The sequence below is a fragment of the Zalophus californianus genome, chromosome 16 (assembly GCF_009762305.2).
Source record: "Zalophus californianus isolate mZalCal1 chromosome 16, mZalCal1.pri.v2, whole genome shotgun sequence".
Classification (NCBI taxonomy): Eukaryota; Metazoa; Chordata; class Mammalia; order Carnivora; family Otariidae; genus Zalophus; species Zalophus californianus.
The window spans coordinates 58,424,990-58,452,263 of NC_045610.1; the positions used below are offsets into that span (position 1 = coordinate 58,424,990).

At 54.4% G+C, this 27,274-nt stretch overlaps 1 long non-coding RNA gene across 1 annotated transcript; it reads left to right on the forward strand.

Moving 5' to 3' along the window:
• Positions 1–302: 302 nt before the first annotated feature.
• On the forward strand, positions 303–2,831 carry LOC113939782. The gene is made up of 3 exons (XR_003525348.2): positions 303–435; positions 1,074–1,156; positions 1,878–2,831. It is a non-coding gene; the product is annotated as an uncharacterized LOC113939782 (long non-coding RNA).
• The last annotated feature ends 24,443 nt before the right edge of the window (positions 2,832–27,274 follow it).

Consider the following 27,274-nt stretch of genomic DNA (forward strand, 5'->3'; position numbering starts at 1 on the left):
GGCATCATCTCTCTGGGAAGAACCCTGACCCTCCACTGAGGACGGGCCACTCCTCGCATCCCATCACCGCGAAACTGTCCCTACGTTACAGGAGCTGTGCGGCTCCCTCCACCCGCGACTGGGTACCGGGCGGGACACACATCCTCTGCTGGGAAGTGTAGTCACGTGACTGCTCGGGGCACGTGGGCGCCACGTGTGCAGTCACGTGCCTGTCACCCGATTGGCTCCCTGGGTTGGTGATGGACGGCTGTGTCAGCCAATCAGAAGCTGGAAAGGGGGCAGGACGTCAGTTGCAGTAGAGACTGTCCCAGGTGGTCCTGGCCCTGTATGTGGGCGCCCGCGGTCTTTACAACCCTCCCCAGGGCCGGAAGTGACCGGTTCAGATGAAAGCCAGCCTGCTTCGGAGAGGTGGCTGCCTTGGCTTCCGTGTCTCAGGTGTGTGTGTATGCGCGAGTCCCCGATGCTGGGACCCTCAGCCGTCCCCGGAGGTAGAGGGATGGAAACAGACGTGGGCGTAGGCTGACAACCTTGGCAGAGTCTAAGATGCATTTGTGTTGGGAGGAGAACCACAACGTCCCGTGGGTTTGGTTTGGATGATGTTATCTGGAAGGTCGGGGACTTAACAGAAGCTTAGCTTAATCCCCGGCGCCCTGCAGTCCTTGTGTCAAAGTCACTGACCCAGAGGCACAGGGCCTTGGGGGTTATGGGGAGCCCATCTTATCTGGGTCAGCCAGAGCCTTACACGCAAGACAACAGCATTTTTGCTGCTTCCTAAGAGAGTTTGAGGGGCAGTTAGAAGGAAAGATTCTTGTGACTGTCTCCCCTCTGAGCCGTAGTTCCCGGCTTCCCTAGAAGCCATGCTCCACAGCTCAGCTGTTTGCGGCCTCGGGTGAAGTCTCACCGGACTTGGGACTACGGGGAGGAGATCAGCCCCGTGTTTCCAGGGGAAAACAAATAGGTGGTATAGTAACAGCCAGTTCTTCCCAAATAAAAACCCGCACCAGGTACTGGGTGGGGGAGGTGAGTTCAGCGGGGAGCAATCAGGGTCTTTCTGGCCTTGTCTTACTTTGCAGGATTCACCCGCAGCTTCTACACCTTTCTCCTGCCTGTCACCACCACCTGTGAGCCTGGTCCCCATGCTCCACCCTCTCCGCAGGTGGGCATTCGCAAGCAGGCCCTGCCCACCCGTTCTGGCCTGGGAGGCGGCCCCCTCCCCCCGCCCCCATCTCCATGCTCTGGTCTCTGGTCTCTGTGAGCATCCTCCTTCCTGAGCTGTCTGCCTCCCGGAATGTACCCTGCTTTCCCAGCCCCCTCCCCCCGCCGCCCTGCCCCCTTCCTGCCCTTTCCTCAGCATGGCTTGGGGTTCTGGAGTCCCTAAAGAAATGGAGACAGTTGACCAGTTCTGAGGCTGGATCCTGTGGGTATGTCCAGGGGCTCCCAGGACTGACCTGTGCTCTCCTCTGGCAGAGGGCCAGGTGTGTGTGGTTCTGTAGGGGTCAGGTCCCTTTTCAAGGCCCCATAGTTGATTCTGACAGGCAGCCAGGGCTGAGAACCCCAGGGAAGGTCCTGGGAAGAGTTTAGAAATGGGGAGATTTCTCTGGAAGCTGCCCTGCCAAGAGCACTATTTTGGGAACATAGATTTCTGATTCAAACCTATCTGAGCTTGGCTCTCCCTCGGCTGTCCCCTAACTGACTTCACTTGCCAGTGCCTCAGAGCTTATCAGTAAAATGGAAATAATTCCTCAAGGAGCAGAGACTGCCAGAGCCAGCTCACAGAAGCAAGAAGGGTGTTGATTGTAAGAATGGGAGTGTCTCTGGAGCTGCGCGTGATACCCTAGTTCAGCAAGTCACTGACCAGTCCTCTGGTCTCTCTGTAGGTAAATGCACGGACCAGCCCCTCAGAGCAAGACTGAATCTCTGTGCATGTCAATTCCAAATTCCCAGGGTCGGGCCTCTGTCTGTCCATTTGGCATTCTGTCTCTTTGCTCCCCGAGTATCACCTCTGTACCCAGGATTGCTGTGGGCCAGGCAACTCTCCTGAAGGTTGGAAACATCCTAGAAGCTGGAACACATGCTCCCAGGTGATGGTACATTCACTTAATAAAAGCAAGATGCCTGTGTTTGAAGAGTAGACTGCGTGGTGGCCCTGAGCATGGACAGGAGAGAACTGAGCCTCCTCTGTCCTGCCCCTAGGGCGCCAGGGATGTGTGGGGAGTCTGTTACTTTAAGTGGAGGGAAGAAGGTCTCTTCCCAGGGCTCTGGGCTTTGCAGACCTTGCCTTAAACAAACAGGAGAACTTATTTGTCTTCGGTCAAACTACACAGAGATCAAGGGGCAGGTGACCCCTTTTAGTTTGGAGTGATGGGGTCACTAGTTTATTTGCTCATGGGCGGAGATGATCCCCAGTGGGGGGGGAGAACTGACTCGTGGTGCTTAGACCTCAGCGCTTTGCCTGCTTTGTTCACATAATCCTGACGGTGCAGACAGCCGGGATGGTGGTGGGCTGCTAAGTGGCACCCAGCGCCACTCAGGTGGCCTCCAACTCTTCCCTCCCAACACGCCTCTCTGCACACATTCTTCCTGAAGTCCCCACCTCTCCTCTGCTTGGCCCCTCCCCCACCCTCCCCATCTGTTCTCCTAAGCTGCCCCCCATCTGGGCCCTCCGTATTTCTCAGCACGCTGGATGACCCACAAGGATGTTGGCACCTGTGCTGCCCAGCTACCCTCTCAATGGATGGTATGAACCTCCCGTGCAGGAGATGCCAGAGAGCCTTAATGCTAATTATTGACTTGGCATTAGCACCCTGACTTGAACACATGCCACGTGTGTTGATAATAAATGTTACCTTCCTGTTACAAATTTATATTTTAATGAGGTCAGTCTGATTCATATTCTTTTTTTTTTTTTAATTCTGGTTACTGGGGTATAATTTGCATGCAGTAAAATTTACCCTTGTTAGTGGCCAGCCCTGTGAGTTTTGATGAATGCATACAATTAAGTAAACAGCACCACAATCAAGCTGTGTAACACTTAGTTCCCTTAGCCCAGTCCAAAGCTCCCTTCCCCTTGGTCTTTGGAAACGAATAATCTGTCATCTTTCCCTATAGTTTTATTTACCTTTTCCAGAATGTCCTATGAGTGGACTCCTACAGTATGTAGCCTTTTGGGTCTGGCTTCCTTCACGTAACAGATGCATTTGTGCGTCATCTGCGCTCAGTGCACGGAGGCTTGTTCCCTTTTATTGCAGAGTAGTATCCTGTTGTACGATTTATCGCTGCTTCTTTATCTGTTACCAGTTGAAGGACATTCAGGATGTTTCCCGTTTTTGATGATGATGAGTAAAGCTGTTGTAAACACTGCCATGCAGGTTTGTGTGGAAGCACAGTATGGATTGCTGGGTCGCACGAGTGTGTGCCTCCAAACGGTCATCCCAGCCCGGCTCTTCCACCAGCAGGACGAGAGTCCCACATCCTCCACCTGACAGCTAATGACACTGAGCATCTTTTCGTGTGCCTATTTACCTTCCATATACCTTCTCCACTGAAGTGTCTTTTCAAATCTGTTGCTTACTTCTAAAAATTGGATTGTTTATTTTGCCTTATTAAAGTTCTGAAGGTTCTTTAAATATCCTGGACATGAGTCCTTGAACAGAAATATGTTTTGCAAACATTTGCTCCCAGTCTGAGGCTTGTGTTTTTGTGTTCTTAACAATGTTTCTCAAAGAGTGCAAGTTTTTAGTGCAGAAGAAGTCCAGCTCATTATTTTTTTTTTCTCTTATGGAGTGGGCTTTTTATTTTGTATCTGAGAAATCTTCCCTTAATCCAAGATTTTCTTTCATGTTTTCTTCTAAAAGTTTAGGTTTGTGTTCCTTGTGAGTTTGTTTTTATATATGGTGAAAGATATAGGTTGAGATTCATCTCTTTTGCTTATGGGTGTCCAGTTGGTAGACCATTTCTTTAAAAGATTGTCCTTTCCCCACTTTATCTATAAAGCCTTCATGCTTTATAGAAAATAAATTGACCATCCTTCATTAGTTTTGAAAAATTTGGCTTAATGCTTAATGTGACTTGAAGGTCTCCTTCTTAAGTTGTTTACGTCAACAGTTGTTTGTGGTGATCCTAGATGGAAACAAGGCCTCGCAAAGATATGTAGATCCATCCAGAGGAAGCAAGATGGGGGGCTGCACTACTAAACCAAGATCCTTGTTTTTCAGTCCCATCTGACAATTGTGTGTGTGTGTGTTTTTTAATTGAAATTTGTTGGTTTCATTTCCATCTTTCCTATGTCAGTCAGTTGTTCCCACAGTCTTGGGAAGTGTTGCGCATTTCATATCTTTATCAAATGAGTTCAAAACCCACAATACTCTTCATATAAAATATTTTTAGAAACTTGTCAGGAAATTGCTTCTGGGTCATATACACACGTATGAGATATTTTTTGAACAGGTGGCAATAATGATGCCAACTTGCCTCTACTGAGGACTTTCCACCTGTCTAGTGGTTTTCTAGACACCGAGCACCATACCAGAAACGTGTTACATGGATAGGGTGAGGTGCTAATGCCCGAGCTTTAATGAATATGTGAAACCTGTGTTCTTTGTCAATTGTGACTTATTCCACACCTGTAGGGTTTGACTTTCTGTTCAATCCATAGTCTTTTTCCCCCTAACCTGTTAAAAAATGTTGATGAAGCTCTGCCTTTGGAGACTGGGAAGGTGATGTTCTCAAATGGTAGCTCCCATTTTCCCTGCTGTTTCCTGCTATGGTGGGCACATTCCTGGCATTCCTTTCTTGGGGAGATTGTATGTTCCTGAGGATCTTGCTTCTTTGAATTCTACTCTGTTCCTCCTTGGAGGTCCCCCTACCCCCCCCCCCCCCGAGACTTTTATCCAGCACGAGTGAGGCTGTCTTTGACCATAGAGCTGAACGCATCAGACAGTACCAAAAACAGAGTGTCCCCTCATCTGGCAGGTACTGGAGAGTAGGGGCAGCTCTGGGGACACCAGCCTGTTGGTCCCTGTGGACAGCCTCACTGAGAGCCGCACCTGCTTAATCTGCGTGTCTGGGATGCAGAGATGAGGCTCCTCAATGAGTCTACCTACCAGCATTGGAGTGGTAGGTCTGCATACCCCCTCAGGTTTCCTGTGGGTCATATCTTGAATTTGGGGTTTGCATACTTTTGCAGGCATCTCCAGCCCTGTATTTTATGAGCTTGGGGGAGCCCCTAGGATTCACAACACCAACAAGTGCAAAATTGCTTTTCTCTGGGTGCCCCCTTTCCCCCCCCCCATACAGCACCTCGGTTCTTGGAAAGGTGCCCTGGAGAGCTCACTGTAATGTTGGCTTTCATGAGTTCTAAAAAACCCTATGAACCCCCAGTACCCAGCAAACACTTGAGTGAGGATTTTTGCCAATTCTGCAGGCGTAACAGCTCAGGCACCATGGAGAGAAATGCTATGCCAGAATTTCCATGCTCCTCTTCCCTCCTGGGTGGGCTGTGGCCAGGAGACACGGAAATGAAACAGGGCACAAAGAGAATCGGGTCCTCCACATGTGGAACTGCAGAGAAACTAGGATTTGCCTGGGAGGGGGCCAGAGGACAGACCATCTGGCTTCCTAAGGAGTTGGCTGAAACAGTGGGCCTCTCTTCTTTGGCCTGTCCGGATGTCTCCTGCTCTTCTCGAATGGAGAAAGCAGATCTTAGAGCTGCCCAGCTTTTGAAGAACAAGCTGAACTGGGGCCATCTGCTGGTCACTTTTCCCGAGGGTGCCCCGTGTGTGCGGAACCAGGACCTTCTGACACACAAGAACCATGGAAGCTATAATGCATGGGCCCGTGTGCGCACAAGGTTTGTGTTTTCATCTCTAATTTCTGCCTCTGGTAGGTCCCAGGTAGCTGCTGGCAGCTCCTCAGGGCTCCATGGTTTCATGGTCATATCCAGTAAGAGAGAGAGAGCCTCTTTGTTCCAACATTCCAAGCGAGGGTTCTGAGTTTGCATTAATGAAGCTGCATCGGTTAACATGCCCACCTTTGGGCTAATCACTGTGACAAAGGGATGGGAAATATATAGGGTGACAGCCTGTGTCATGTGCTTTACCTCTGGACCCAGCAACAGAGTGAGGTTCCTGGGACGCGGAGAGATCCCCACCGTGAGAGCTGGAGGCTGTTGGGAAGAGGGCTGGAATGCTAGAGAGGCAGCCAACCGGGCTCCATCCTTCCTAAGGTTCGGAAGACCAGAGACAGATGTCCAAGCCCCGCAAAGCAGGTGCCCACAGGAACCAGGCCAGGGTCACTTCGGAAGCGTGGATGTTGGTGAGTCTGTGGTGTGTAGGGGCAGGGGTGCCCTGGCCCACCGGGTGTTGGCGCCATTGGATGATGAGCTTTAGCCCCCTTGCTCAGCCCACTCTGTCCACACTCCCCTGCAGCGTCTGATGACTCTCATCTAATTCTTCCATTGTCGGCCTTTGCAAAGAAACAGTTCCATCTACTGAAATTCTTCTGCTGCTTGTTTCATCAACATTAGGTTGGGATACTGGGATAGATAGTGCAGACATCCTTGGGCATGAGGCCAGACTCTCCAGTTTCAAATGCCAGAGCCTCAGTGTTCTCCCAAGAGAAATGGAATTATCGATCGAAACTGCCTTCTGAAGACATCTGGTGGATTCGGCAGGCTAATGGCACATCCTCCTGGTGTGTCCGGGAAGTCATAACCCCACCACAGACTGGAGACTTAGACCATAGACCTGTATTTCTCACACCTCTGGTGGCTGGAAGTCCAAGATCAAAGTGCCTGCAGATTCAGAGTCTGGTGAGGGTCCTCTTTCTGCTTCTCACTGTGTCCGCACACGGAGGAAGGGATGAGGAAGCTCTCGGGGCCTCTTTCATCAGGGCACTAATCCCATTCATGAGGGCTCCACCCTCATGACCTAATCTCCTCCCAAAGGCCCCACCTCCAAATACCATCTCGCTGGGGGTTAGGATTCAAGCTATGAATCCCACAAAGACACAAATATCCCATCTATAGCAGACATCAAGGGCTTAGCCGGGGGGTGGGGGGGGTCCCTGATTTGGGCACAGGGATTGGAACTCTTTCACTGGCTTTCACTGGTCCACGGGGCCCCAGCCCAGAGGGGCAGGAGGTGGTGGTGTTGGAGGTGAGAGACATGGAGAGGGAGAGTCGGGGTGGGAGAGAGGGAGAGAGGGGAGGTGGGAACTCCTGCATGCTTAGCTTGCCCTCTGTGTACCCGATGTCGCTGCTGTTAAAAATAGAACCGTACTTTGCAGAGAGATTCTCAAATGACACCCACCAAGTGCCCATTAACTCATCAAAGTGGTGAATCCAAATTGATTATTTCGAGTGTAAGACATAATAACATGTTCATCATGGAAAATAATTAGCGGTGGAGTGGGGCCCGGGATGGCCTGCTGCCTGCCTGCCTGGCGCCCCCACCCTGCAGCCATGGGGCGGGGGGAGCTGGTGGGCTTGGAAGGTAGGTTACCGGTTTTCACCCCGGGGGGCTTCAGTGGCTTCGGATCAATCCTTACCCCTCGACCCGGCCCCCACTCCTGCAGTGCTTCCCCCCCCGCCACCAGCAGGGGCCTCTCCTGGGGCAGGGCTTGGGGCACCCCAGCCCCCTGGCCCCCGGCCAGCTCCGTGACAGGCAAGGCTCTCCGTGTGCCGAGTGGGCAGTAATTGGCTGGCCTCCAGCTGGGCGCCTGGGCTCCGGATGACATGTATTTCTCACTCGGGAGCGCAGAAGCCCGCACCTTCACACCGTTTCCTTGGAAACCAAATTGCTCTGGCAGCATTCCGCAGTGACACGCACACACACACACACACCATGTGCACACACACCACGCGCACACACACGCACGCACCACACACCCACACCGCAGGAAAGTCAAGTGCCACGGGCGGTGTCATCGTGCCCCCGGCCACCCCTTCCCCACATCCCTGCGGGCACACCCCCGCCAGGCTCAGGCCCTGCAAAGGCTGGTTGGAAAGGCCCGCCCTGTGAGCAAGGGAGAGGAGCTGGCTCCTCCAAGTGCTGCTGAGGAAGCAGATTGAGCAAGATGTTTACGGGCACTTGGACGGGAAAATGGCTCCCGAGGGGGTGGGAGCGGGCAGCTCAGGAAGTGGGGTGGGCTCAGGAAGCACCCCAGCAACTCCTGCACAGCGAGGCCTATGCAGAGGGTCCCGCACATTCTGCTGCCCCTGCCCACTTCTCCCCTCCCCTGCCCCCTTCCCCCTCCCCCGCCCACCTCTCCCCTCCCAGCCCCACTTCTCCCTCCCTGCCCCCTCTCCCTCCCTCACCCACCTTTCCTTCTCCCTTCCCCTCCCCACCACCCCTCCCCACCACCCCTCCCCACCCCCTCCCTCCCCCGTCCCCGCCCACCTCTCCCCTCCCCTCCATGTCTCCCCGCAACTGCTCCCCTCTCCCTTATTCCCAGGCCCCCCTGCTGCCAGCAGAAAGCCCTTGCAATGAGAAACCCTTGGGAAGGGCTGTCCTCAGGTTTGGGGTGATGGCCACATGAAGGCAATGTGGGTAGCACGTGCTGTGGCAGACCCCCCAGAGCCCCATCCAGGCTTGGGGCTCACTCGCCCCCAGGTCTCAGTGGAGTCCTTCTGGGGGACTTGCCTCCAGCTGGACAGAGTGGCCTGTGTGCCGGCCTGGGGCGGGGGTGTTGGAAGCGCCTTGCCTCAGCTGGGGAACCTCTGGCTCCAGCTCCAGGGCTCCCAGTGGGGCCCGTGAGTCTTCCCTGAGCCTGCATCAGCTCTCCAAGAGCATGGGCAACCTCCTACACCCCCAACTCTGTCTTTAGCCCGCGGCCCTGCAGGCTAACCGTGCCTGGTGTCCGTGTGTGATTTCTGAGCACCTTCTTTCCTTCCTTCCGTCCTTCCAAAGTCCTTACACCTACTATGTGCTGAGCACTGTCAACCAGACAAACAAGCTTCTATTCTCATGGAGCATCTGTGCAGGCTGGCGGGGACAGAAAAGAAAGAAACCGTAGGAAAAACATCTGATAGACGTGCTCTGCTCAGTTAAAGGGGTGCTGATGTTCTAGAAATTGTCAGGGCGAGGCCACCGTCCTCAGGTGGTCGGGAGGGCCTCTGTGAGGAGGTGACATCTAACCTGACCCTTCAGCAGAGAGAGGGGCCAGTCCTGCTCAGACCTTCCCAGGCACAGGGAGCAGCAAATGCAAAGGCCCTGAGGTAGGGACAAGCCTGGAGCTTTCGAGGGGCAAAAAGAGGCCTTGGCGGGGGGGGAGCAAATGGGGACGCACCACAGGACGTGGTGAAGTGACCAGTGTGATTTCATTCATGCTATTTTATTGTTTCATTGAGATAAAATACACATAGTGTAAAGCTTACCGTCTTAGCCACTTTTTAAGTGGACAGCTCAGGGGCATTAAGTCCATTCACCCTGCATGCGCCCATCACCACTGTCTGTCCCCAGAACTTTCGTTTCTTCCCCAGTTAGATCTCTGTCCCCATTAGACACTGGCTCCTCATTTCCCGCCCCCGCCCCCGAAGTATTCTCCCTTCTGTCTCTCAGAACTGGGCTGCTCCTGAGTAAGTACCTTATGTAAGTGGAATCATGCAGTATTTGTCCTTTTGTGTCTGGCTTATTTCACTGGGCAGCACATTCTCAAGGTTCATCCATGTCGTAGGAGGTGTTAGAGTTTCCCTCCTTTTTAAGGCTGGATAAGATTCCCTTGGGCGTCTGGAGCACATGTGTTTATCCACGGACAGATGCTCCGGCTACTGTGAGGAGCGCAGCTTTGAACGTGGCTGCACCAGGGCGGGGCCCCGTGCAGGGCCCCGAGTGGCGTGGCTGTATCCCTGTTTTAGCCGGATCTCTCGGCAGAGGCTGGGTTGGGTCAGGAGGCCAGTGAATCGTGGGTAGGGGCAGTGGGCAGGGAGGGGAAGGTGACCCCCTGGGGCTACTGGTGAAGACCGTAGGCCTGCACCGCGGTGTGTGTGATGCACCATCGTGCCCACTAGCCTGACTTCGAACAGAATAGATGAATTTTTGCCTCTTTTAAAATCTCCTGTAAACAGGATCATACTTGTAGCTTCTGTTCCTCAACATCATCTCACACGCGGCTGGAGATGTCTCATTCTCGTTGCTGCGAACCGTCCCACTGTACGTAAGAAGCCATGCCGTGTTTAGCCATCCATCAGTGGATTTGGGGGCATTTCCAGTTCGGGGCTACTCTGAATAGTGCTGCAGTGTACATTGTTGTCACATATTTCGGCAAACACGGGACATATTTGTGTGGGGTGCGAGCCTGGGAGTGATCTAGCAGATTCTAGCAACGTCTAGTTGTACCACTTCCTGTTCTCACCAGCACGCCGGAGTCCGGCTGCTGCACGCCCTCCCCACACTCGCCCATGTCAGGCCCCCCCTGCAGCCACCCGTGCGGCTTTGGTAGCAGTGTCCCTCGTGGATTTCATTTGCAAATCCCTGGTGACTTGTGAAGTTGGCCACCTTTTCATATGTTTGTTGACCATCATCACTTCTGTGAAGTACCTGCTCAAGCTTTTGGCTCATTTGTATATTAAATTGTCCTAATGACTTGTAGGCGTTCTTTCTATATTGTGATGGTTCATTTTATGTGTCAACCTGGCGGGGCCGCGGGAGGCCTAGAAGCTGGTTAAACCTTATTTCTGCGTGTGTCTGGGAGGGCGGTTTTGGAAGAGATGAGCCTTTGAATTGGTGGATGAGTCAAGTAGATGTCCCGCCCCAACGAAAATGGGGATCATGCCCTCCACCGAGGGCCTGAATAGAACAAGAAGGTGGAAGAAGTTTGCGTTAACTGCCTGGCCGGTTGAGCTGGACATTGATCTTCTCCTGCCCGCAGTGCTCATGGTTCTCAGGCCCCAGACCCAGGCTGGAACCTGTGTTATTAGCTCTCTGGCTCTCAGACGTTCCAACTACACCACCAACTCTCCCGGGGCCTCTGGTTTGCGGAGGTTGGACCATGGGACTTCTCAGCCTCCACGGTCATGTGAGCCAGTGCCTTGTAACAAATCTGTTCCTGTATGTGTGCGTGAAGACACAGAGAAACAGACAGAGAATGTCTTTTTAATCTGTGTTCGTGCCTTGCCTTTCCATCCTCTTAATCGTATTGACTGTTGGGGCGCCTGGGTGGCTCAGGCGTTAAGCGTCTGCCTTCGGTTCAGGTCATGATCCCAGGGTCCTGGGATCGAGCCCCGCATCGGGCTCCCTGCTCAGCGTGGAGCCTGCTTCTCCCTCTCCCCCTGCTTGTGTTCCTGCTCTCGCTGTGTCTCTCTGTCAAATAAATAAATCTTTAAAAAGAAATTGTATTGACTATTGAGGAACAGGGGTTCTTAATTTTATTTATTTATTTATTTATTTATTTATTTATTTATTTATTTATTGGCTCCAAGCCCAGTGTGGAGCCCAACGTGGGGCTTGAGCTCAAGACCCTGAGATCAAGAGTTGGACACTTAACCAACCGAGCCACCCAGGAAGCTGCAGAAATTCTTCATTTTAATACCTTTCCCTTATGGTTAGCACTTTGCATCTTGCACTAGAAAGCTTGGAGTCTCCCCCAGTGTGGAAAAGGCAGCAACATGTGTGCAACGTTCCTGCTCAGGAGAGCCCACTGGGGACATGGCCCCCCAGGTTTGCACTGGGCTCTCTCTGCCTGGCACAAGCGGGGATGCCAGACCCCGGGAGAGAAAGCAGGCGTTTATGTAGCAGAAACCCCATTGCTCCTTCCTTCCCGGTGCAGGGGCGGGGTGGTCCTGCGATCTGCGTGCCCAGCCTTGCACACACGCCTGTCTAAGGAGAGCAGCCTGTGCCTGTCCTGCATGGCGAGAGCCCCATTTCACAGCAAGATCAGTTCCTTCTTCTTGCCTAGGATTTAGTGCCTGTCGCTTCTTTACGTTTTGCCAGCTGGCCTAGAACTCCAGTGGGAGCTTAGGCCTCGGGTTTCTTTCCCAATTCCAAGGACACCTGACGTCGCACCGAGAAAGTGATAGAATGAGAGCAATGGCGGGCGTTTGGGGAGGTCCTGTCCTTCGGAGGGTCTGATGACAGCTTCGACTCCTTCCCTAGGACACACACACTCACACAGCACACACGCTCACACAGCACACACGCTCACACAGAGCACACACGCTCACACAGCACACGCTCACACACACGCACACAGCACACACGCTCACGGCACACACACGATCACATAGCACACACGCTCACACACGCTCTCACGTGCTCACACACAAACACGCTCACACAGAGCACACACACTCAGCACACATGCTCACACAGCACATGCTCACACACGCTCGCACACAGCACACACACGATCACATAGCACACACACACACGCTCTCACATGCTCACACACAAACACGCTCACACAGCACACATGCTCACACATAGCACACACGCTCACACGATCACACAGCACACACGCTTGCACACGCTCTCATACACGCTCTCACATGTTCACACACAAAACACGCTCGCACACAGCACACACAGAGCACACATGCTCACACACAGCACACATGCTCACATGCTCACAGCACACACGCTCACACAGCACACACGCTCACACAGCTCGCATGCTCACACACAGCACACGTGCTCAACATGCTCACACACAGCACACACGCTCACACACGCTCACAGCACACATGCTCACATGCTCACACAGCACACATGCTCACACAGCATACATGCTCACAGCTCGCACACTCAGCACACACGCTCACACACACACAGCACACGCTCACATGCTCACAGCACACATGCTCACACGCTCACACACAGCACACACGCTCACACACTCAGCACAAATGCTCACACAGCTCACACGCTCATGCACGCTCACACAGCACACATGCTCACACACTTGCACGCTCACACACAGCACACACATGCTTGCACACAGCACACACGCTCACACATGCTCACACACTACACACTGACTCACACACAGTGTAGGGGGGCCATGGGCCTGGCACTCCTCCAGGCACCCCAGCTTAAGCCATCAACGTGGCTCTTAGGCTGAGAAGGGGCACTTGGGGAGGGAGGGGTTACCCAAAGTTAAGCTGGGAGGCCCAGAGAGAGCGGCAGCTCTGCAGTTCCTCCACCAACTTGGCCAGAGGCTCGGAGGGACAGTGTTTCCTGTGCACCCCAAGTGAGCTCCCCCAGCTGCAAGGGGACCCCAGAGCATGAGGCTTCCTTGGAGCTCACCATCATACTAAGTGTGTGACCCTATCATCTCAGTTGGCCCTCCCACAACCCCGTGGGGTAGGTATTTGTATCAGAAGAGGAAAGTGAGACCTGGAGAAGGTCTCTTGCCCAGAGTCATATAGGATTGGGGTCCAGGCTGTCTGGCTCCCGAGGTCTCAGCACCTTCAATGGCATTGCTATTGGGCATGGCCTAAGGTACCATCTTTGCCCATTTTCCTGTGACATCCAGCCCCTCAGGGAGACCCTGAGCACGTTTAGCCAGTCATTTCCTCGTGTCCTCAGCACGGCCTGCCATCCCAGGCACTGGCCAGAGAAGGTCACCCCAGGCAGTGCTCCCTTCTTGCTGGCACCACAAGTCTTGCTTGTGATCAGTAACCTGGTTCTCCGTCCTCACTGAAGGCTTCCGTCTCGAAAGGTAGGGGGAGGAGGAGCTGTAGCCATGACGAGCGATGACCACAGCCGGCGTATGCCAAGCACGGGACCCACGCCCTCCTGCTGACTTCTCGCACCTCCCTCTCGAAGATGGTGCTCGCAACTGTCTCACGAACAGGTGCAACAGATAAAGACATGGCAGCTCCAAGGGGGCTCAGTGATTTGCTCAGCATCAAGGTGCGAAAGCCAGGCTGGACGCCAGCCGGCCGGACCCTCACAGCGCACGGCCTCGCATGGGTCCCTCCCAGTAGACACCTGCCAGCTGTGGGTGCTGTATAATCGCAGCTGCGTGGATGAGCGCTGGGCGGTGGACATGGCCAGCTCTTGTCCCTGGAGGGCTCAGCAGGTCTTCCTTGGGTGGGTGGTGTTAGGAAAAGGGCTCCCAGTGTTGCTGGTTCTCCCAGACCATGAGAGAGTGTCACGGTTGGAGATTCCAGCTTGGTCCTAGCGCAGGCCCCGGAGTGGGGACAGACTCCTCCCTGGGGCCCCTCACTCTTCCCACGCCTTTCTCATCCCGGCGGGTCGAACGCTGCCGTCTGGATGCCCGCTGGTGAGCTCCATTGTACAATCCGTCACCAGTGGATTCACTTTGTCCTTGGCCGCTCTTCCATGGCATCCCCGCCACCCCCCATCCAGATGCCTCCTGAAGGCACCAAGCCTGGGTGGTCACCATGGAGGCTGCAGCCGGGACTCCTGACGGATGGGTCATCGCATCCTCCTTCCGGCCACTCGCTGGGTCTTCGTCTCAAATGCCTCTTCCTGCAGGTCTTCACCCTCCACCCTCTCCTCTTCCAGAAATGTGAGGCTCAGAGAGAGTAACTGGTTGTTTCCGGTTGAAACTCTGCCGGGTGGAGGCAGAGTTCTTGGTTCCATCCACGTAGCTCCTGTGGCTGTGATTTAAGCCTGCGTCCACCCTCGGTGAGTGAACTTCGTGGGGGCAGTCCTGGTTTATCTGCCCCTCTCCGCCTCGGGGAAGAGGCCACACTTTTCCCTCTCCCGCGTGAGGGACGTGCTCATTTGCCACGGTGTTGCCACAAACCACTGACTCTGTGTTCCTTAGAGACCTGGACAGATGTGTTTGAGAATGAGAGCTTCCAGGCTGAGCCCTTTGTATACCAAAGGGGCTCGATAAAGGCTAGTTACATCAATGCATGCTTTCCTTGGCTCGGCTCTCCGGTGGCCGGGAGGAATATCATGAATTCCTTTAGCCAACAGTCCTTGCCTGGGGAGCAGTCAATTTCATGGGGCCATTCAGAGGAAGGAAAGCTGGTTGGTGCCTGTCTAGCCATTCAGAGTCATGTCCTGCCCCTTCTGTGACAGGAACCGTCAGAGTGTATCTTGGGTCCAAGAGGCGTAAATACCGCAAAGGCAGGGTTCTTGTACTGAGTGTCTCCAGCCTCTACAACAGCACGTGGCGCCTAGTAGGCCCTCGGTCAACCAACAGGGAACTGGCAGGGAGAAGAAAATACTCCTGGGACCCTCCCCCGCACCGACCTCTCTGTCCTTGCTCGTCTTTTAGCTCCACTGAAACACAGTCTGTATCAACGCGGCCATGAAAGTGAACTTGGCTAGTGAAACAAAGTTGCTCCTGGACCACTGACTCGAGGGCCAGTGGCCAGACCAGCCCGCATGAGCTACATCATTGGGTTTCAGGAGTCAGCCAAGGGGGCCACGGCTACGGAAGACCCTGGCTGATGGAGATAACATTTGATAAACAGGGAGAGCGTGCCTTCTCCCTCTGCCCCTCTCTTAGATACCCGGCGTTCTTTATGGCTTTGCTCAGGTAGATCATTCATTGCCATAAATTTTCTTATCTCCAGTGCTTTTCCAATTATGGATAACAACAGAAAAGCAGTCATTGGTTTCTAAAAGGTCATCAAGATATAGAGCCCGTTTGGGAAGGGAATGACTTATGCAGTTGGCTTGTATAAATCTGGAGAAGTTTTATGCACAAGTTGGACAAGAAGTGTAAGTGAGATTCATAAAATATATAAAGATTTATATCTCCTTGGCTGATGAAAATTGCCTCTCCTTTTGCTGTTTGTGTAGGAATTATTTGTTCTTTCCAAGTGTTTTACATGTGGCTCTTGAGCCAACAAGGCCTCGTGAGTGGCCGGTGGAATCCCGAGGGCGTAGGGACAATTAGTCGCCGTGAATTTGAACCGCAGGCCGGAGGGGGTTCTCAGAAACCACGGCTGCTCTGAACACGGAAGATGCTCAGATCCCTCTGTGCCGCGGATGCACTTTGGGCCCCTGCTGACGGAGGATACAAACGCTCGCAGGGATGGCCCACCAGCAGGTTGCCGTGTCACCCCTCTGAGAGAGCAGGTGGGACACGGGGGGTGGGGTGGCACTGGCTGCTTAGCATTTCTCAAGGTGGTTCTCAGACAACCCGCCTTGGACGCAGTGCAGATTCTCAGGCTCAGCCCCAGGGAGCTGGGTTTTCCTGGTGGAGCTTGGGCCTGGGCAGATGCATCCCACTGGCCACACGGGTATTTCATGAGCACCCTGAGGTGTGAGAGCACTCTGCGGAGCACTTCCCTTTGCCGCTCCTTTTGTGGACAAGAGATGGAGGCTCAGCGCTGTGAGTGACACAGGGACCTCGGCCTCCTGGTGGCCTCGAGGAGTAGGAGAAGGAGAGTGCCAGAACCGGGGTCGCCATCAAGAGCTCCAGGCGAGTGTGTCCTTCTCAAAGCTGCTACAGGGAGGCTTGTTAGGAAAGGTCCTTTCCCCTGGACGACCCTCAGGGACCCAGCCCAGGGACTCTGCTCCTCGTCAGCTTTCTCTCGCCCTGCCCTGCCAGCATCCTCGGTGGGGCGGTGGGCGGGGAAGTGTCTCACACCTGGCTTTCTGGGGAGAGAAGCCCTGACATTCGCCAACTCTCACCATGGCCAACTTCAGGCTAACGGACGGGACTTCTCCGAGGGGGGTGCTTGGGAAGAATTGTGCGGGTTTGGCTCTGGTAAGCTGGGCTGAGCCGGCTCCAGCCCCCCACGGCGTCTGCGTCCCAGGAGATGAGTGGGGTGGAGGCAGAAACGGATCAGGCCTGAGAAGGAGGCTGGCCGGTACTTTGGGGCTGGGCAGACGAAGGGTCATGTCCAGGAGGCCAGTGGAGGGGCAACCAGCATGTGCAGGATGGCGGCTAGCCTCAGGGTCCGGGGAATCAAGGACGCCCGAACGGCCCTGGGGCACATGGTGTAACACTCCCCCAAGGGCACAGGAGGGTTGCTAAGCCCTGCCGCCTGGCCTCAGCTACAGGGCTGCTTGCCACCGGGTCACAGACAGGGGCTACATGGGATTTCCTTGCTGATCAGAGCTGATGCCTCCTGCCAGGCACGGGGCAGAGGTCAGAACAAAGTGTTAAGTCTTGCTTTTGAGGGGCGCCTGGGTGGCTCAGTCGTTAAGCGTCTGCTTTCGGCTCAGGTCGTGATCCCGGGGTCCTGGGATCGAGCCCCGCATCGGGCTCCCTGCTCCGCGGGAAGCCTGCTTCTCCCTCTCCCACTCCCCCTGCTTGTGTCCCCTCTCTCGCTGTGTCTCTCTCTGTCAAATAAATAAATAAAATCTTTAAAAAAAAAGTCTTGCTTTTGAGACCTTCCTTCTGCGGACTGACCCCACCCCCTTGTCCATCTCTTGCTCCCTTCCCACCCAGACCCCACCCCCACACCCTGGTGAGAGCATGGGCCCCAGTGAGCCCCCTAAACTGCAGAAGCTGGCCCACCTCCCTAGTCTTGCTTAGGCCATGCCTTCCACTAGCAGTAGGCTCCCGTCCCTGTTTATGGTCTGTGGAAACCCTAAGCTTTCTAATGGCTCTCTGCAAATGTTACCCCTTGGTGAGGACCTTTCCAGTCCCCCCCCACCATGGAAAGAACCCCCCCCACCCTTGACCCCAAGACACTGGGTGCCTTTCCAGCAGCAGGGATGACATCTTCCCTGTGCGGTCACGTGCCCTATCCAGGGCCCTCGATGATGTTTCCCTCCACGGCGGCTGTTCGTTTGGCTTTAGGACTCCAGGCCAGGCAGCTCCCCCAGATCCGTGGCGCCATAACATGGGGGCCTGCAGCCTGGGACCCTGCCAAGTCTGCTTTTACAAAACCCTTAAGCCAAAAACAGTTTGCCAACACACTAGCAGGGATGGGCGGGTGGGCCGGGCGGGCCTGGCTGGGGCCTCACGGGACCCTACGTGTAGCTACTCTAGGTAAGTCTGTCCTGCCCACCTGTGCCTGAGCCCCACAGGGACGACGCACAGACCTGGAGTCCTGGCTCGGACCCGTGTCCACCTTTCTCCAGAGGCCTCTCGTTCACCTCCTTCCCTGCTCTCCTTCCCGGAGAGGAAGGCAGGTGGAGACTCCAGCTGCCAGCATGACGCGGGGCGGCGGCCACCCTCTGCCTCCGGGAGACGATCGGTCGGAATGTTTCCGGACCAGCTACGGCCACATGACCATGTCGCGATAGGTCACGGCCCCGCCACAGCCAGAGCCGCTCCTTGAAGACCCACCACGGCCCTCCCATCCTGGGCTCGGGGACAGGCCCCTGCGATGGGCAATGCCTGCTGATGCCGTGTGCGTCTGAGTTAGTCCTCGGGCAGTGACCTTCTTCCCTCCTTCCTTCCACATCTCATGCCATCAGAAAGAAATTCGTCTGGTGGCTAAAAACTCAGGCCTCGGGTCAAAGAGTCCTGGGTTCAGATCTCAGCTCCACCGTGTCTGATCCTTGTGACCGATGGTGTCTGTCTCGTCTGTTCTTGTGGGCCTTCAATGGGGTAATGCAGACAGGACTCCAAGTGCCTGGCACAGGGCAGGGGTGCCCCACGGATTATCTGCAGGCTTCTTGTCATAATAATCCCTGTTTGCAGGCAGCCCTGGCTCTCTGATCACAGAGTTTCACCCACTGTGTCTCTGCACTGCCTCTTTTTTCTTTAGCTCCCTCGTGTGTGAGTCTTAACTGCACTTTGCTGAAGTTGAATCAGAGCTCACAGGGGAAGGGCCTCACTGTGCCCAGCACACAGTGGGCGCTTTACAAAACCACTGTGCCTTTCAAGAGTCTGGGGGCAGCATCCCCTAGCACAGTGCTGGGCACATCGTGGGTCCTCCGTGCCAGAGCTGAGGGGTTAGCCCTGTGCCCTCTCTTCCTCCTTGTGCCCCCTGCTCAGCGTTCTGTCCTTCACCGTCATCAGGGTGAGGGTGGTGCACAGATGAGCTCCAGAAGGTTCTCTGTCACCCACGGAGGCAGGGCAGCAAGACGTCAGGAGAAACATGTTCTGGGCCTTGGGGTCAAGGGGCTCCATCTCAGCCGAGACGAGAAGACAGGACTGTGTCTTGGATTGTCGTCCCATGTGATGCCCAGCTCCAGCCCACCCTCTCCCTGCCTTCACCACCCCTGCCCCCTTGGTCAGGTACGCAGCCTTCTCTCGGGGTCACAGCCCTGGCCCCGGATCCGACACCGGGCCAGAGAGAGATCTCGTCTGACTCATGTGGGTCCGTGGGAGACAGGATGGGGGACAGATTGTCCCCGCCAGGGCTCTTCTCAGGACAAAGCCCAGTTATGAGGCTGCATCGGCTGGCAGGCTGATGAGACGCTGTGGGATGGGGTGCGGGGGCATTTGTCACAGTGAAGAATGACAAAGAGGAAACCAGTGTCTGACCTGGGCTGACACAAACCCAGAGCAGGGGGGCGGGGGGCAGAGGCGCAGTGTCATTTTTCAGCACAATTTTGCTCCATTTAATGTTCCCATAGATTCTGGGACCCCATCATCTGATGGCCCATAGAGATGTTTTATGGTGCCAGGGTGTCAGGTTCCAGGAGAGGGAAAAATTAACTGTGAACTTACTGTCCTACAAAGACCCTCATTGTCGGCAGAATACCAAGTTGATTTTCTTTTGCTTTTCTTGGAAATGTACTCAAGGTGGGGAAGATAAATGAGATTTGCAAACCTCCTTCCGTATGTAAAGAAAATGAAGAGGCACTCCGCCCCCCTGCCCCCCGAAGCCCGCCCTTCCTTGTGGTGCGGCGGAGCCGGGGAGCACGTCTTCCCACTCTCCCCGGGCCGGGTGGCAGAGGCTCCTGCAGCAGCCGGGCATCCGGCGCTAGAGATCTCTCTAAACCTTATTCTTCTCAGCCTCCCCCTGCAGTTCTCTCTCCTCGGCTCTGCCATCAGGAAGGCCTGAGGAGAGAGGGGGAAAATTCTCTGTCTCAGGGGGACCTCATCCTTGACTCCGTGAGGGAGAATCTTCTTTCCAGAACCCCATTTCTTGGCAGGGAAGAAAAGCAAAGAAACCCAGGTCACATTCAAGTGGGGGCCAGTGTGCATGCTCAAGACACCCAGCATCGTTGGGTTGTCGAGAAAGACCATCAGACACATCACACCCGAGAGGATGGGTGGAACCAAAGCCCTTAGTAACAGGTGCTGACCAGGATGTTCCAACCTTGGAACATCCTTGTGCGCTGCTGGGATGGGGACCGGGGGGGGGGGGGGGGGCGGGGCGCAGCTGTGGGACGTCAAACGGGGTGGCTGCTTCGGAAAACAGTCTGGTGGTTTCTTAAAAAGTTAAACATAGAATTACCTGTGGTCCAGCAATCCCACTCCTGGGTATAGACCCCAAAGAATTGAAAACGTGTTTAAACCAATACGTGTGCACGCATGCTTGTGGCAGCCCTGTTCACCATAGCCCAAACCCGCTGTCTGTCACACGTGCAAGCACGAACAACATGTGCTGCATCCATACAGAGGAGTATCCCTCAGCCCTCAAAAGGAAGCAAGCGCTGACACCTGCTACCATGTGGATGAAGCTCCGAAGCACTGTGCTCAGTGAAAGCAGCCAGTCACACGCTGTGACTCGGCTCTCACGAAATATCCAGGACAGAGTAGGGACAGAATGTGGATTACTGGGTGGCCAGGGTCTGGAAAGAGGAGGCAAAGGGGAATAACGGCTTAATGGATACGGGGATCTCCTTCAGGGGTGACACGAGTATTCTGGAAGTACATAGAGGGGTTGGTTGCACAACATTGTCCACGTACTAAGAACCACTGGATTGTTCGCTTTGAAACGGTCAATTTTATGTTGTGCCAGTTTCATCTCAATGAAAAGTATATTAAACCAAAATTTCAAGCAGGGCCGAGAAGCAAGCTCTGGGAGAGGCTGCCTCAGGCTGAATTGTCGCAACTGGAAGAAAGGTTGGCTGTGTTTTCCTCCGGAATTTCTGGCTTCTCCCATCCCAGGAATGAAGGCTTGGTGGGAAACATCAGGTTACGCATACATTCCATCCTGGGAGAACCTTGGGAACCAGCCTGGACAGAGCCAAGAACCCAGGGGACACAAGACGGTTGATTGTCTCCTCCCCTGCTGCAAGCCCCCTGCCCCCCACCCCACGCACACACAACCACCTGCCCAAACCACCAGGCTCTTCTGCCTGGGCCAAGCCGGTCCACGAGAGCTGGCACAGGCAAGGGCGTGGGCAGCCAGCTGGGGGTACAACTCCAAGAAGCTGAGCACGTGGGATGCATGCATGGCCCCCAGGAGACATGGTGCCCCTGTCTCCCCCTTCCACCTGCGGGCTTCAGGAGGGCAGCCCAATTTCTCTGCTTCCCTCCCTTGCGGGTGGCCTGGGGATGACTTCCAGGCTGGCTTCATAAATGGTGTCTATAGAAGGAAGAATGAAAGACTCTTCCTTCTGGATGGTGTTTGGGTCCCGGGCAGCCCCTAAGATTTTCCACAAGGATGGTGGGTGGTCTCCTGCCAGCTCATTCTCCCTGGGACCATTCCTTGGAGCTTTCCTTGTCGAACCCCGCCACGGACTGGGATTCTGAGAAGATTCTGAGTCTTCACCCTGATGCCCGACCGTCCCCCTTGTTCTGCCACCACCCCCATCTCCATCACCTGTCCCCAACTACAATCTTCCCAAGTGTCTCCTGGTGCCCTAGGGAACCCCTCCTTCCTCTGCTACATCCCTGCCTGGTGGGCAGAGAGAGGCAGGTCCCCAACCTCCCGGGCCTCAAGGAAACCTCTTGGAACAGAAGTGGCTCCCAAGGGTCATACTAAGATCCTGCTCTTCTTGCATTAACCCATAAAGAGAGAGACCCCATAATGGACATGGCCACTCCCCTGACAGGAGGATCCAGGTACAGATATGAAAAATTGCACTTGATCTTCATCAACTACAGCTCCCACCCCACCCCCACTGCCCCCAGCAGTGGGGCCTGAGTAATCCTCAGCAAGAGAGGATAATTAATTCGAAAAGGCCCACATCCTGGGGCCTCGGCCCTTTGACGAGCTAGACGAGGGGAGGCAGGGAGAGGAGCTAAGTCTGTCGGAATAATCCCTGTCTCGGGGCAAGATTGTTCCAGTCCTAATGAGACCCCCGGGCATTATCCCTGCGTGTATTGTCTATCGCGGCCAGGAAAAGGGCGAGACCAACTTTATTTCTGAATTTGGACTGACTTAAAGAGGTGGCATCACATTTGAAGGGCACCCAATCAATCTGTTACCCTCACTGCATGAAATTGTATTTGCTTGCCACTTCCTATCTCGCTGGGCGCAGCTGGGCTGTAAGTCATTGGTGATAACATTCTTTATTATGCCGTCCTGTTTATGAACTGTGCCTGGAAAGAGATGATAGAAATATGCAGCAATATGCAAAGGGATTGGGGGGGGGGAGGAGAAGGGGGAGCAAATGCTAGTTGCCAGGGCAACAAAGGGGCTATTTTGGGCATCGGATTTTGCGGATGATGAAAAACCATTTCCTTGAGATGGTTGGACTCTCCCCTCCTCCCTCCTGGAAGTGATGAACGCAGAATATTTAGGAAGGGGATGGCTTGATTTCTTAATTAAAAATTATTTTATTTTTCCTTCTACCGCCTTTAAAAATGGATGAAAAAAAAACTAAGGGTGTCGATAAGCATTCTTGAGTGGAAGGCGAGCTTTCGTTCTGGTAGAGAGAGATGTGTGAATAATTTACTAATCTTCACTGATCCCCACCACCTCCCCCCACCACACACACCCACCTCTTTTTACCTACACCGACTTAACTCTGATAAACTCCCCGAGCAAAATCCCCGAGCTCTGGACCTCAGCAAAATCTAAAAAACCTGCAGGTGTTTATAAGCAGCCTGAATTCCAATGAGTTTTTTGCAATTTGGCTGCCAAGGAGATGGCTGGAGCTGAGCAGAGCCCGCAGCTCTGGGCCTTGGCGTCTGCACAGACAAAGGGGGAGGAATCCTGCTGCAGCCCCTCCAGCCAGGCCGCAGATTTCCCAGAGGAGGGACTCGCCCTCTTCGGGTGCTGAGCCCCTTCGGCAAGGCCGGTTCGCTCTGTGCCCTCTGGATCTGTGCCCGCGTTGGGCCATCCCTCGGAGGCTGGGTCCGTTTTCAGGGGTAGGAGGAGCTGTTGGGTTTCAACCTTGCCGCCCTCCTTATTGTTGCTTCACTGGTTCTCAAAGTGGGGTCCCCTGACCAGCAGCAGCACCACCTTGCCAGGGGCCTGTTACACATGCACATTTGGGGAGAGCCCTGCTCCAGACTTGCTTAATCAGAAATTAGAGGTGGGCTCAGCAACCTGGGCTTTTAATGAGCCCCCCTGGGAGATGCTGAGAGCCACGCAGGGTGAGAACAACTGTGTTAGAGAAAGGCGGTGCCCGGGGTTTATTGCCCTGCCCCGGCACCGAGCACTTACCCACCTCACGGACGGACGTGCTCAAGAACCAGGTGTCGGATGGATGGAGCTGGGGAGGCTGTCCTCAAATCCGGCCTCCTGGCCATCGGCACACCTGCTCCCCAGTGTGTTCCGGGGGGTGTGCGAGGAGAGGAGGATGGTGCGCGAGCAGCAGGTGGTTTTCCCTGGCCAGACGCCCAGACATGCTCCCCCTGCCTGCTGAGCTCTGGTATCAGGTCTAAGATAGGCTCCTGGGCCCAGGGAGCATCTCGCAGGACCAGCTGTTCTGGAATATTCCGTAGGTGTCAAAATTGGTGGGATGGCAGGGGAGGGGTGGGGGTGGGGCTCTTGTGCTGTGGTCGGGACGGGTTTGTGCCTTGGAAGTACTTTTGTGTACCTCTGGCTTTGAGACAATGGGCCATGCTATGTTCTTCCCAGCGGCTTCCTTCTGCCTACTTCTTCCGCCACAAAGAAATCCCCCGAAAATGTCTTTTGTGGGTGAACTGTAGGGAGATTCTTTACGATAAATTCGGCGAGAAGGTGACTGGCAGCTTCGGGTGTGGGCCCTTCCTGTGGGGTGTCACACATTAGAGCATCATTGCCCTGAGCCCCAAGAGAGCACTAGGATTTCAACTTTCTTATAAAAATGAACTTTTAATTGCACGTCACCCAAGTCACACACACTTGTGCAGAAAAACTGGAAAATATAGCACGGTACAAAGAGGTAAACCAATTATCTGTACTTTTCCTGTCTGGAGAGAAGAGATCATATTTTTCTGCTTTGTTTTGTTGTTCTTCTTCTTCTCTTTTCTTTCTCTCTGTTTATTTTACTTTTACAAACTTGAGATCATATTGTGTTCTGTCTTTTTTTTCCAGCTAGCATCATCAGGCAAGCATTTCCCCCTTCTCCTTAAATAGTCTTCAATACCCGCTTTTATTTTTTTAGCGGCTGCATACTATTTTATAATGTGGATGTGTCATCGTGAAGCTCTTTCTGCGAATACATTATTTTCCGCGTCTCTTTCAGGATGTGGAAGTGGCACCTTGTGATTTTAATACCAAAGAAAGCCGAGGGCGCAGAGAGGCAGAGGTGAGTCCCTTTGTCTTTGATGCCTAGCGCGCCAGCGGATGCCGGCGAGGAGAAGCCGATCAGTCAGTGGGGTTTGAAGTGAGTTTCTGTGCTGACATTTGGGGTAAGAGACGAAATTACTTCCCCCAGGGCGAGTGGCAGCGTTTGGCATTTTGAAGCTTGGCAATGAGATAAATGTAGTAAAATAGAAGCTCATACAAAGGTCCCCTTGAACTCCCTGGGATGGGGCTGTCGCAGGAAGAAAACGAGAGCCAGGCTGGTCTGGGGGACCGCCTACCCCCCGGGGCCCGGAGAAAGGCAGGGGTCAGCCCAGTCTCCTGGGGTGACGTTTCTGCTCCATTTTACCCCCTCTCGGAGCACATTTGGGGTCCATACACTTGTGAATGGGAGCAAGGGAAGTGGGAATCTCTTCCATAAACGGAAGACCGGGTGTCAGAGGCTGACACCCCCTCTGCCCTCCAACGGTGCCTCCAAGCGTCCGTGCCCCTTTGCAGCTCTGCTTTCCCTCGAGTTTGGACCTGCCCTTGGTCTCCAAAGCTGACCAAACTGCCCCTTTCTTCCCACGGGTCCCACGCCAGCCACCGCCGCTAGCAGGGAGCCCCTAAGACGGTGAGGGTGCTTACGCAGCACCGAACACGGGGGCTCCCCTTTCCAAGGGGTTATGCTTGTCGCATGTATGGCTGTGTAAGAGTACAAATGCCCCCGTGACCCTCGAGGCCGGGGCTTCTCGGCCACGACACTGTGGACACGTGCGGCCCAAGTGTCCCAAACGTTGTAGGATGTGAGCAGCATCCCTGGTCCCCTCCCACTTCACACCGGCCGCGCCCCTCCTCATGACAACCCCAGATGCCTTCAGACGTTGTCAGTTATCCCCTGGGGCTCACGCCCACGCCTGGCTGAGAACTGCGGGTGTGGGGCAGCATTTCCCAAGATGTATTCTGGGGAAACCGAGTCTCATGGGACGCTAACAGGTACTTTCTAAACAATGGGGTTTAGATGATGTCATGAGCTAATGTGAGAAACTGTGGGCTGGACAACGTTCAGCAGGGGTGGCTCTGCTCCCACCTCATCTGTCCCTGCCCCGCGTGCTTTCCCGGGGCTCTCGGGGGCCGCGCCCCGCTTCATTCTTCCTGTGGCACCTTCATTTCTACACGGGGGTCCTTGCTGTTGCGTTTCCTTCCCGTCCTTCTCTGGGCTCTGCCGCCTCTTCTCTCGTCTCTCCCGAGCTCTTGGCTCTCTGATGTTTTTGTACTGTTGACGTCATCGCCTTTAATTTGGGGGAGGAGTTTGGTCACACTTTTCATCCGTTCACTGGCAACATTTTTGCCGTGACACCGTGAACACCATATGCCCTGTTTGGTGGCTGCTGGTGACCTGCCTGGAGCGTGGGGGTGGGCACAGCCTGTTGCTCCCTGCTCTTCCCCATCTGCCTAAACCTCTGCCTAAATCCCTCCATGGCTCCCCACTGCCCTCAGGCCAGAGTCCAAGCTCCCTACAAGAGCTCTGAGGCCGTCTGCAGGCAGCCCCTCTCCAACATCACAGGGAACCTCACACCCCTCATGTACCTGTGATCCAGGTGTGCACCCTCCAGGTGTCCAAGGCCCCAGACCTCTCTCTGGCCTTGCTGTCCCCCTGCGTGGCGCGTGCTCCACCCTCCTTACCTGGCAATGTCCTACCCTCCCTTGAGGTCTCAGATTAGAGGTGCTTTCATCCAAGAAGGCTGCGTGCCTGGGCTCAGCCTGTGGTTGAGGTGAATGATCCTCGAACCCCAGGACCTCGGACCTCACACGGATGGGCCTGCCACCTGTGGCTCCATTCTCCAGGCTCAGGGAGGAAGGACTGGCTGCTGCATCAGGTCACACAGCGGCCAGCTAGCCAGGCCAGGCCAGGGCAGGCCTGGGGAGGGGAGTGAGCTCGCTTTTCCAGAAGTGACTGGCAGTGTCCGTCTCTTGCATCCAATTCTTATGAGTAGTAGCTCAACTCAGGTTATGAAACTTGCCATTTTTGGTCCCCCATCCACACCCTGGATGTCATCTGTCATCATACCATATCATTTCTTCCCTTCAGACAGACTTTTGGCATCATCCTCCAAGCCCCCGTTCAGCCCAGCCTTGTGAGGCTTCGATCTATTTATGTTTCTTCTGCTGCTGCTGCTGCTTCTTCTTCTTCTTCTTCTGCTGCTGCTGCTTCTTCTTCTTCTTTTTTAAATAAAGATTGTTTTTCTAAGAGCAGGTTCACAGCAAAATTAAATGAAAGGAACAGATTTCCTGCATACCCTCTACTCCTACTCATGCACAGCCTCCCCCACTACCAACACCCCCCCCAGAGGGTACATTTGTGACAATGGATGAGCCTCCATCACACATCCTACCACCCAAAGCCCATGGGTTATACACTCAGCTTCAATTTTTTTTTTTAAAGATTTTATTTATTTATTTGACAGAGAGAGACACAGCGAGAGAGGGAACACAAGCAGGGGGAGTGGGGGAGGGAGAAGCAGGCTTCCTGCCGAGCAGGGAGCCCGATGCGGGGCTCGATCCCAGGACCCTGGGATCGTGACCTGAGCCAAAGGCAGACGCTTAACGACTGAGCCACCCAGGCGCCCCTCAGCTTCGCTGTTGGTGTCGTACATTTTATGGCTCTGGACAAATGTACAATGACATGTATCCCCCATGACAGTATCTGACAGAGTGGCTTCACCGCCCTCAAATGCCCTGTGCTCCACCTACTCGTCCCTCCCTCCCCGCCAACCCCCAGCAGCCACGGATCCTCTCCCTGCCTTTTCCAGAATGTCGTACAGATAGAATCACATCGTCTGTAACCTTTACAGACTGGCTTCTTTCACTGAGTGATACGCACTTAAGGTTCTT